Below are 11,921 nucleotides of genomic sequence, written 5' to 3'. Positions count from 1 at the left end.
AGCGCTTGGATTAGCCTGGGCAGCCGCTAGTGGTCGCTACGGATCCTCACTATCCATAGCTTCCAAGTTCGATATAACTTAGTTGAGAAAAGTTGTGCCTACATTGTGAAAACATTTAGACTGCGTTTAGACAGGCAGCCCAATTCAGTTTTTTTCAATCAGATCGCCACTGAAGAAATCTGATTTAAAAGATGTGATTTGTGAGAAAATAGAAACGAGTGGGAAAAAAAGATCAGAAATTGACTGCCTGTTTAAACGCAGCCTTGATGTTTACGAAAGTAATTGTACACAAGAACCACACACTTCCTCCATGCAATCCTAACTTCGAAAACGATCATGTACTTTCGATTTTCATATCCACACCCCTCCGGTGACGCAATCATAATTTTCAACGTTGGACATTTTTACCGAACTGTGTAGATCCTGAAAACAGCCGACGCCTTTAGACTTGAACAAAGGTAGGTCAATATCAACTATAAAGATATCAGAATTGAATATGCCCACAAGATGAATAACTTTCTTAGCAAATGGGTTTAAGTACATTTGAAATGGCGGAGGAAAAGGAGGTGAAGTGAAGTCGCGTCAACATTTTCTCGACCATAGCATAATGACATTTTTTATGAAACGACAAAACTTTCATTACTTAAGAACTTCTTAGTTGTTACATTTAAGATAACAAATGACCCAGGTAGATGTTATGCACGAAGTTACCACATAGGCTATTACAGTAGATATTGCCAGATATTACAGTACAGTACACCGCCTGTTGACGATAGTATTTCCTGACCCGGTTGTTTTGTTAAGACCCGCCGACGCTTGCGGAACGTTTTTTGGAAACGTATCTTCCATATCAGAGAGAAATCATTTTAATAACATAAAAGGTTAAATTACTACACACCTTTATAGGGTTAGTGTTACCACACGTCCAAATATATCTCCAATATACATCGCTTGTGCTAAATAGCTATCTAATGTGCTCCGAACACCTGTGTGTAAGTGTAACTGGGGAGGAAGTGTAGTTCCTAAACTGGAGGCTTGCACAGCTTGTGGATCTGTGCAAAACTCTACAGTAAGTTTATCTTTTTTATTTTAAGGATTCTTTCTCGCTGATATGAAAGACAAGGGGCATATCAACATATGTTTCGAAAACCGGTTGGAAAGTCATGATTGTTGACTTTTTTTCAACTTTAAAACACAGCATCGGAATTGTATACTGAACAAAAATATAAACGCAACATGCAACAATTTCAAAGATTTTACTGAGTTACAGTTTATATAAGGAAATAGTCAATCGAAATAAATTCCTTAGGCCCTAATCTATGGATTTCACATGACTGGGAATAGAGATATGCATCTGTTGGTCACAAGTAGGGGTTTGGAACAGAAAACCAGTCCGTGTCTGGTGTGACCACCATTTGCCTCATGCAGCACGACACATCTCCTTCACATAGAGTTGATCAGGCTGCTGATTGTGGGCTGTGGAATGTTGTCCCACTCCTCTTCAATGGCGGTGCGAAGTTGCTGGATATTGGCGGGAATTGGAACATGCTGTCGTATACATCCATTCAGAGCATCTCGCACATGCTCAATGGGTGACATGTCTGGTGAGTATGCAGGCCATGGAAGAACTGGAACATTTTCAGCTTCCAGGAATTGTGTACAGATCCTTGTGACATTGGGCCGTGCATTATCACGCTGAAACATAAGGTGATGGCGGCGAGTGAATGGCACGACAATGGGCCTCAGGACCTCGTCACGGTATCTCTGTGCAGTCAAATTGACATAGATAAAATGCAATTGTATTCATTGTCCGTAGCTTATGCCTGCCCATAGCATAACCCCACCGCCACCATTTGCCAATCTGTTCACAACGTTGACATCAGCAAACTGCTCACCCACACAATGCCATACACGTGGTCTGCGGTTATGAGGCCGGTTGGAAGTACTGCCAAATTCTCTAAAATGATGTTGGAGGCAGCTTATGGTAGAGAAATTAACATTCAATTCTCTGGCAACAGCCCTGATTGACAGTGCTGCAGTCAGAATTGCACGCTCCCTCAAAACATGGGTTTTTCATGCTCGCAGTTTAATTGTCTAGTAGGCTATTTTTGGACAAGCTGCTGAATTTGATAAACCAATTGGCTTATCAACCCTCTACCAGTTGTCTGTACAAGCACACAGGTTCTTCATTTCACTTCTCACATTATTTTACATGATGAAGCTTACTGGTAGTTCCCAGTCACATGTTGTTATTACAAGCACACAAAAACAAGAGACCGAAGCCTTTTGAGTCACTCACTGTTGTGCAGCATACACCATAGCATAGTTACAGTATGGAATTCACAACTAAATGTTTGCAGCTAGATATAACTACTAAGTTAACTGTCTAAAATGTGTTAAATGCTCGGCAGTTGGGCATTTGGATTGCTGACATAGTAGCTAGGTATCTATCAAGTTTCACTCCATTGATCTTCGTGCGTGCGTGCACGTGGGTGGAGTGGGATTTTAGGAGTAGCGAAAACCTTTTTGTAACATGATGTCCATGCCGGGCTCATTCCCATTCACAAGTGGCCGATAGCAAAGTTTTTTCATGTTGTCTTTTCATTTTGTGAAAACAAGGAAGAATCAGCTTTCCTTGCTAGTTTTTTTTAACCTTTATTTAACTTGGCAAGTCAGTTAAGAACAAATTCTTATTTACAATGACGGCCTAGGAACAGTGGGTTAACTGTCTTGTTCAGGGGCAGCATCTGCACATCTATCACTCCAGAGTTAATGCTAAATTGTAATTGTAATTATTTAGCCTCTATGGCCTATTTATTGCCTTACCTCCCTACTCTTCTACATTTGCACACACTGTACATTGATTTTTCTATTGTGTTATTGACTGTACATTTGTTTGTCTGTAACACTGTGTTGTTGTTGTTGTCGCACTGCTTTGCTTTATCTTGGCCAGGTCGTAGTTAGGGTTGCCAACTGTCCCGTGTTAGCCGGGATGTCCCTTATATTGGGCTAAATTGGTTTGTCCCATACGGGACCTCCCTTGTCCCGTATATTTATCCAATCACAGTACAGTGTAAATGCGCCAATTCCTGCAAAGTAATTTCTGTTATTGTTTGGTCGGTTTGGCATATCAAGGAAATATGGATAAACATGCAAAAAAGACTGTGCAGCTACAACAAACAATGTGAAGCAAAAAAGACGTGGGTTAAGCCCGTCAGTGGTAACTCGACAAAAGCTTTCTGTACTTTATGCGTCGGGAATTCTCAATTGGTCATGAAGGGGAGAATGCCCTAACTCAGCAGGCCACGCTAGCTAAAAGTGCTAGCAATATTGGTGCATTCTTCGTGACGTCTACTGCGGAAACTGACATAATGGGAAAACACCTCTCCGTTTACCAGTTATTGAGCAGTGCCAACAATCGCATTCTGAAAGCTAATTGCCCAGCTCACATAGCTCATAATGCCTGCAAGCACACCTGCGATCAGCTGTCAGTGGATATTGAGACAATTGTTTTACAGATCTACAGGCACTTATCAGTATCTGCTTCCCGAAGAGAGGAACTTCGTGCATTTTCTTGCCTTTGTTGACACTGAGTGGCGTGAAATTCTGCGACATGTTTGCACACGATGGCTCTCTCTTCATCCAGCTGTCCATCGTCTCCAGCGAAGCTGGCCAGCTCTTACATCATACTTCAGGTCCCTTGGCGAGACCTGTCCTGTGGAACTGAAGAGTATTTTTTAGTATGAAGAAAAAACGGAAGCTGCTGAGATTTATCTGTGCTTTTTCCACAAAGTGGGTGTGTTTTTGACCAACTCGTACAAAAGCTGGAGGAAACAACGCTCTCCATCACAGATGTTTTACGAGGAAGTCCAAAAGTTCCGAATTTAAGACGCTTCAGCTGACACAGGACAGTTTTTTTCTCTGATACCAGACCAAGCAGCTGATGGACAAACAATTGTCAACACAAATGTCCAAGCAGCAAGAGGACTTTGAAGTTCTATGACACTGTCATTACATTACAAGTGGTTTGATTTCTCACCAGAAAATGTAATGGTGAAACTGATCGGCCTCTATGAGGAGCTCTCCTTCACTGACCTGGAGCAGGTGGTTGCCCTCAAAATGACAGAGACAGTCAGTATGGACCAACTCTATGAAGAGTTTTGTGCTAGCTGGGAGGAAATACAGAAAGCCAGACAGGATACCACAAAATCCACCAGTGAGAAGCAGGTGGCAGTTTACCAAAACCTAGGGAAAGCCAACTTGATCAACATGTTCAGGATTGTCTCATTTGTCCTCAGTGTGCCAGACTCAAATGCCTTTGTAGAGAGGATTTTCTGTCTGATGACCATTAAATGGTCAGACTCAAGAAACCAATGTAGCACAGAGCTGATCAAAAATGAACTTCAAATATCTGGGAACTGTGACTTGTCATGTAATGACTTCTCTCTGGCTATGCAAGAGGACTGCTTGAATCAGTCAAGCATGTAGCCTTGGTGAGTGACTCATGCCCCTCTTTTCCTCTTTTGCATTTGAAAAGTTTTTTTGTTGTTGCTGTAAAGGTCCCAATTGTGATTTATTTTATTTATTTTGATGTTTATTCACATAAGTTTACATAATGATACAGTTTTAGTAAAGCTATAGACTAAATGGAATATAACAATGTTTTTCCTTTCCAATTGAATAAGAATATGAATATACACTGTAACATGCCATCATGTTTTGGTCACTGGAGAAAAAAAGCACATGGCTAGCTAGTTGGCTACAGCAGGTTCTACCATTTCATAATAATAACTAGTTATTACTGTAGTTATTACTTTTAAACTAAATACCTTTTGGGGTTGATTCTTGTTGTTTGGTTTACTGTTTGAACTGTCGCTGAGATTATATTTGGTTATCAATGCAAAATAGGTTACTTTAATGTGGGGATGGGCATTTGACATTTTTGGGTACTCAGTTTTTTTAACACAAGGCCTGTGCTGGAAAGAAATGTGTGAGTATTTATCTATAGGCCTGTGTCAACATGCCTAATTTATCATAACCATTACAGATAACAAATCCTAATTGCTAAATTGCCAATATAGTACCAATCAAAAGTTTAGACTCACCTACTCATTCCAGGGTTTTTCTTTATTTCTTACTATTTTCTACATTGTAGAATAATAGTGAAGACATCAAAACTATGAAATAACACATATGGAATCAATCATGTAGTAACCAAAAAAAAGGTTAAACAAATCAAAATATATTTTATATTTGAGATTCTTCAAAGTAGCCACCCTTTGCCTTAATGACAGCTTTGCACACACTTGGCGTTCTCTCAACCAGCTTCATAAGGTAGTCACAAATGCACATTTGTACAACCAGCTTCACAAATGCACATGTAGAAATGGAACACTAGAGGCAAAGCAAATTAACATTGTCTTCAAGACAAAATAAATAAAACAATTGGGACAAAATGTAACTGTGATCGCTGGTTAAAGAACGAGCTTTGACGTTCGGGTACTCGATTACTCATGCCCATCCCTGCTTTGATGAATAGTCTATATAGCCTATAGATCAGATCAAGGAGCCAAGCGACAACACTGCCCCACTGTGGATGGAATGATACAGCGGGTCTTCATTTTCAGGTAGTAAAAAAGTAAGTAAAAAGCCGGAGCCTATTACAAAGATACGCCCCTTTTGTGACGAAAAATTACATTGCAACACTCCGAATCGTACGTCTGCGTAGAGCTTGTAGTAAGCTTAAGTGGTTAGCGTTTTGCAATCAAGCTCCTCTTGGTAACAGAAGAGAATCCCCTCCTGGATCAAGAGGCTTGCTGTCTAATATTTGTTTGAGTAGCATTTTTGAGTTACTTGTATAACTGTATGAGCTGGGATGTCTGTACTCCAAATAGTTTGTGTAAAAGGTTTGCATGTTAGCATTTAGCTAGCATTTGCTATGGGATTTTACATGTACTTGTTAGCATTGATAACCTTCTGATTGAAAATAGCGCCCCTTGTGTGTTTTAGTGCCGGTATTACGGTATGGCACAAAGTCGGTATGGGGGGGTTATACTTGCCTAACATATGGAATTGTTTTAAGATGGTCATACCATGGATCATTTAGCTATTTGATTTAGAATTGAAGGACCCTGTAGGTATAAAAAATACATATATTTACAAATGATTTGATAAAATATAGAATTTGCCCATAGAAACACATTAAATGACACATTCATAAATGGCAAAACAGACAGTCAAAAAATGTATCCAAAGGAATAAGATTTTGAAGTGTCTGTCTTATATCAATGAGATATAAGAAAGCTCAGATAAATTTAAAAAAAAATGTTTTAACACATATTTAACCCATTCCTTTTTTTTACCTGTCTGGCACCAGTGGGACGGTAGCGTCCCACCTGACCAACATCCAGTGAAAGTGCAGGGCGCCAAATTCAAACAACAGAAATCTCATAATAAAAATTCCTCAAACATACAAGTATTATACACCATTTTAAAGATAAACTTCTTGTTAATCCAGCCACAGTGTCTGATTTCAAAAAGGCTTTACGGCAAAAGCACACCATGCGATTATGTTAGGTCAGCGCCTAGCCACAGAAAACCATACAGCCATTTTCCAACCAAGGAGAGGTGTCACAAAAGTCAGAAATAGCGTTAAAATTAATCACTTACCTTTGATTATCTTCATCTGATGGCACTCCTAGATCTCCATGTTATACAATAAATGTTTGTTTTGTTCGATAAAGTTAATCTTTATGTCCAAATACCTCCTTTTTGTTCGCACGTTTAGTCCAGTAATCCAAAATGCACAAGGCGTAGGCACTAAGTCCAGACGAAAAGTCAAAAAAGTTATATTACAGTTTGTAGAAACATGTCAAACGATGTATAGAATCAATCTTTAGGATGTTTTTATCATAAATCTTCAATAATATTCCAACCGGACAATTCCTTTGTCTTTAGAAATGAAAGGGAACGGAGCTCGCGCGTGACTAAACTAAAGGCTTTCAGCCTGACCACTGATTCAAACAGCTCTTATTCGCTCCTCTTTCACAATAGAAGCCTGAAACAACTTTCTAAAGACTATTGACATCTAGTGGAAGCCTTAGGAAGTGCAATATGACCCCATTTACACTGTATATTGGAAAGGCAATCACTTGAAAAACTACAAACCTCAGATTTCCCACTTCCTGGTTGGATTTTTCTCTGGTTTTCGCCTGCCATATGAGTTCTGTTATACTCACAGACATCATTCAAACAGTTTTAGAAACTTCAGAGTGTTTTCTATCCAAATCTACTAACAAATGCATATCCTAGCCTCTGGGCCTGAGTAGCAGGCAGTTTACTATGGGCACGCTTTTCATCCGGACGTGATAATACTGCCCCCTACCCCAAAGAAGTTAACTGATACCTGGTTACCTTCAGAAGAGTCCTGTGACACTTGTGGGGGTCGTAGAACAAAACAGAGAACAGCATCAGTGGCGATTAAAAAGTAGGTATACTCAATGCCCACTGAAAAGACTAGTGGGTATACAGCGTATAGCCCCTACTACACCACTGGGCTAAAGTCTTCCACTCAGGGACCAGACGCGAAACTGATGAAATGACTAAGAGAAGCAATGTCCTTCTCTATGTCTATGATGCATTTTTAACCCCAGAGTAAATAGGTTTTGTCTTTCTGGCGGGTGAAGAATGTGTTGCTATGCACAGAGGCCTTCACCCCCTCTGATACCCTGCGTCATTCACTCATTGAGACATTCATTTTTGATTCCCATGAGTTGCTTGCTAGGCACTGAATGAATGCCTCGTAACAGTGCTCTGTGAGGGACTGGGGGGCCCAGAAGTACTGGTAGGTATCCAAGGATGGCGTAGGCGTACTGGTGTGTTAAATTATCCAGGTCCTGCACGAGATGGAGCCCTCGGCTGTCCTTACTCAAGCCTCTGGTATTCTGCTAATCTGAGTGGGCGTATATGAGTCAGTGGTCATTGTGTGTCTGTGTGTATCCATCCTGAATCTTTTCAGCAGTTCCTCTATTTGTTCCTTTCTTTGTTGTATCCTCTACAGTCTACATTCACTCCCCCAGAATCTAGCTGCCATTTTTGGATCCCCTTTCCACCCCTCCTCCCGTTCRTGTCCTTTCTGCCCCCCACATTCTCTCACTCCTCCACCAAGATTCCAACTGTCCCCCACCACTCTGCTCACTAAGTATCATGCTCATGTTTTTCATGCATGTGTTTTCGATAGGGAGTCGACAGGTCCCTTAAGCACAATTACATTGTCACATTGACAGTTAGGCCCGGGGCCTACATTGTTATAACAAAATTGTTACATTGCTGTAATAACACAACATGGAGAAATAACAAACTGAATCTGCACACAGTTTACCAAATGCTGAGTACAGCTAGGGGAGGACTTACTTTATATATCACATTGACTGGTCCCTATGGTCAGAGTGGTTTTCTGGACTGTGGAGTGCAGCTCTACAACCACTCATTAGCCTGTAGTTCTCATAGTTTAACCTCTTCAAGAGGTTTTTAAGAGGGCACATTACTTGTGAGTGATCCATCAAGGCCAGAGGATGTAGGCTAATCCCAGGATAGAAACTTATAACATTCACTCTGTTGAAGCGATCATAAGTAAAATATTTAATATTACTCAAGGTCAAATAAAGCAAGAGTCAAGGGTGATGATAAATGAATATACTGTAGGCTACTTGCTTTGAGCTGTCACTCACTCCTATCATTTGATACAAGAGTTGTTTGACATGTCCAAATGTGGTCCCTGAGTTTCCTTGCCCTTTAGTGGCTCTGTTCTGAGTCATTTGTAGTTCCTCTCTCAAAAAAAGAGGAAACCAAAAAAGGAACTGAGATTTTCCCAAACTCAAAAAGGAGTCCGACCTTATCCATGCTATAAGTTAAAACCTCACAATTCTCACATGTAATCCTCATGGGTCATTCTGAAGGGAAAACAGCAGGGGCTAAAGGTTGGGAGTTCAACACACCATAACTAAAAATCATATATTATAGATTATACAGACAGAGGGGATTGATAGCAGCATCATTGATTTATGGGAGCACATAACTTTGGTTATATGTAGAACAGAACCATGGTGTTCCTGTTGACATGATTGATGCGACTACTCTGGCCTGATGGGATCAAGTGGCTTATTCATGCATCATCGTTTGCTTGGTATTTGACCCTGAGTGTGTTTTAAGAGCATAACCCTGAACCCTGACTCCTTTCTGCAGCCCCAACGCAGCACAATGAGAGGCTTAAAGTGTGGCCAAAGAGTATAACATAGTCTAGTAAATAACTAACACGTGGCCCCTTACTTTGGGGAATTAGATCTTCAAGGTTTGTTGTTTTGGGTCCCAAATGAACATTTGAAGAGTTAGATCGGTTAGATTTGGACACTGTTGAGTGAGCTTTTTAATAATGTGCTCTAATTTCCCCATTATTTAGGGAGAGTGAAAATGGTACAGAAAGATACTGAGCATGAGCGAGAGACAGTGCAGAAAGAGCAAGCCAGCCCTGCTGCTGCAGGGAAAAGAGGGAGGGGGGATGTGGGGAAGTGAGATGGATTTCCCGTAAATCACCATCCACCAATCACAGCTCCTACCCAGGTTGGCAGTGGGCCAGTGGGATCAAGCGACACCAAGCAACCGAGATACACAGCAAGATTACAGAGTGAAGTAGAGAGAGAGTTGAACGAGACCTATATTACAGAGAGTGAGTTATCATTTGTAAGGATAGGGGTATATACTAGCAGAATATTTGACTTTAGTTTAGTGAAAAACGGATAACCAGAAGAGACTGCAGACCTGCAATTCGGACCTGCCTCTGTCGGTAGGTCTATGTTTCCTTCCTCAGTGTCTATTTTTCCATCCAGTTCTTTGTCAAAGGGCCTGTTCTTACTTCCACCCCACTTAATTTCAGTTGGGGTGTGGTGCTGTGTTTTGGAGGAGGGGTACGTGTGCGAAGCTCTCGCTTTAGCAGGAAGTGATGATCAGTGAATGAGAAAGCTGGTGTGCCTGGTCAGAGTCTGGGTTAGACAAAGTGTGTGAAGGAGGGGACAGAGAGATAGACAGGAAAGTGGAGAGTAAGAATAACAATAACGAGGCTAAATACAGGGGGCACCGGTACTGAGTCAGTGTGCGGGGGTACAGGCTAGTTGAGGTAATCTGTACATGTAGGTGGGGGTGAAGTGACTATGCATAGATAACAAACAAACAGCAAGTAGTAGCAGTATACAAAAGGGAGGGGGGGGGGGGGGTTCAATGTAAATTGTCCTGAGGTGATTTTATTAATTGTTCAGCAGCGTAGTTGAGTATTTGCTTAGCATTTACCCCGGTAGTCAACCTGAGCTTGGCGTGTCATAAAGGGAACAGGGCACCTGTCTAAGGGAAGATCAAAAGTGAGGGGTAAAGATAAACTCCTGTGAAGTGCTGGCACACTGATGCAACATGCAGCAACCCTAGCTCTGCAGCTCTAAGCTTACAGTGTTCACTAAGCAGGCCTAGGTCCAAAGCCTCTCTGGCATTTCTCTACTGAATTAAACATGCTCAGATCAGAGGGGTTTTCATTTGAAAGACATACTCCATGCTTGATGCTTGTTAACTGAAAATAAATACAGGAATACAGCATACACCTATATACTGTTGTTGTACAAACATAAATTATGCCATGTTTGACCAGTCTAGCTCATTGCATCTTATCCCAGCAGTTTTCATGTGTATTTTATTTTGCACAGAGGCTGTCAGAGAGTCAACTTAAGGTGTAAATCTTGGCAGGTGTTGTGCAACATTGTTTTGTGCTGCTCGACCAATATTGCGCCCTTCAACACACACTCCTTCTATTCTGTGGAACTGAGGCAGGCCTGTTCCTTGAACATGCCATGTAGCAGTCTTCACAACACAACTACTTCCTGGTGTTAACTACACAGTTGTAACTGTCAAAACAAGGCCGTGATCGAGTTTCCTGTCTCATTCGCTCACCGCAAAACATGAAGTTTCAGCAGAGAAGGAGTTGCGATCAAGTTTCTGTGTCAAGCATATACACTTCCTCCATGTTGAGAAAGTGATATGTTCCAAATAAAATACAATTTTATTGGTCACCTGCACCGAATACAACAGGTGTGGTCTTTACCGGGAAATGCTTACTTACGAGCACATTCCCAACAATGCAGAGTTAAAAAGTACAACAAATATTTGCTTTGGAACGAGGCGCAATACAAGGCAGAGATAAAAAAATTACTAGATTGACTTGTTTCACCGCCACACAAAGCCGGCCATTGTTCGTTTCTTAGCAGGTTCAAAGTTCAGTTGACATGAGGGAGGCTCTTTCCAGAAGTGAATAAGCTATACTGGGGTTTTTGATTACCCACTCAATGTCCCTGCAATCACAAGCTCTGCTCCGCTCTCTGCTAATGGACAGGTGTGAGGATCGCTTAGATCAGCAAGTGGATTGTTGTGGAGATGTGCTTCAAATTAAGTGCTGTACACTGAGCTGTTCAAGGACGGTGTAACGACTGTCTTCGGGTGAAAGAGAGGAGGACCAAGATGCAGCGTGAATATAATCCATATTTAATGGGAAAATACTTAAACACCGAACAAAACAACAAACCGACAAAAAAGGAACGAAGACGATACAGTCCCGTAACGTGAACGCAAAACACTGGTACACTGAAACAGGAACAATCACCCACAAACAAACAGTGCAAACAGGCTACCTTAATATGGTTCCCAATCAGAGACAATGACAAACACCTGCCTCTGATTGAGAACCATATTAGGCCTGTCTCTTATACACATCTAGATGTGTATAAGAGACAGGTGTGTATCCATCCTGAATCTTTTCAGCAGTTCCTCTATTTGTTCCTTTCTTTGTTGTATCCTCTACAGTCTACATTCACTCCCCCAGAATCTAG

At 41.2% G+C, this 11,921-nt stretch overlaps 1 protein-coding gene across 3 annotated transcripts in view; it reads left to right on the top strand.

Moving 5' to 3' along the window:
• The first annotated feature begins 369 nt into the window (after positions 1–369).
• map3k14a (mitogen-activated protein kinase kinase kinase 14a) overlaps positions 370–11,921 on the top strand; it is a 23,723-nt gene continuing 12,171 nt past the window's right edge. For 2 of the 3 annotated variants that reach the window (XR_011481684.1, XM_024011802.2), the window contains exon 1: positions 370–458. The gene's annotated coding sequence lies outside the window, so the exon portion shown is untranslated. Of the gene's footprint in view, positions 459–9,625; positions 9,842–11,921 lie in introns of those variants that run through there. The other variant, XM_070449167.1, reaches the window with a different exon arrangement.

The sequence above is a fragment of the Salvelinus sp. IW2-2015 genome, linkage group LG20 (genome assembly GCF_002910315.2).
Source record: "Salvelinus sp. IW2-2015 linkage group LG20, ASM291031v2, whole genome shotgun sequence".
NCBI lineage: Eukaryota > Metazoa > Chordata > Actinopteri > Salmoniformes > Salmonidae > Salvelinus > Salvelinus sp. IW2-2015.
The sequence above is the reverse complement of the archived record's forward strand: the minus strand, read 5'-3'. Positions and strand labels throughout refer to the sequence as shown.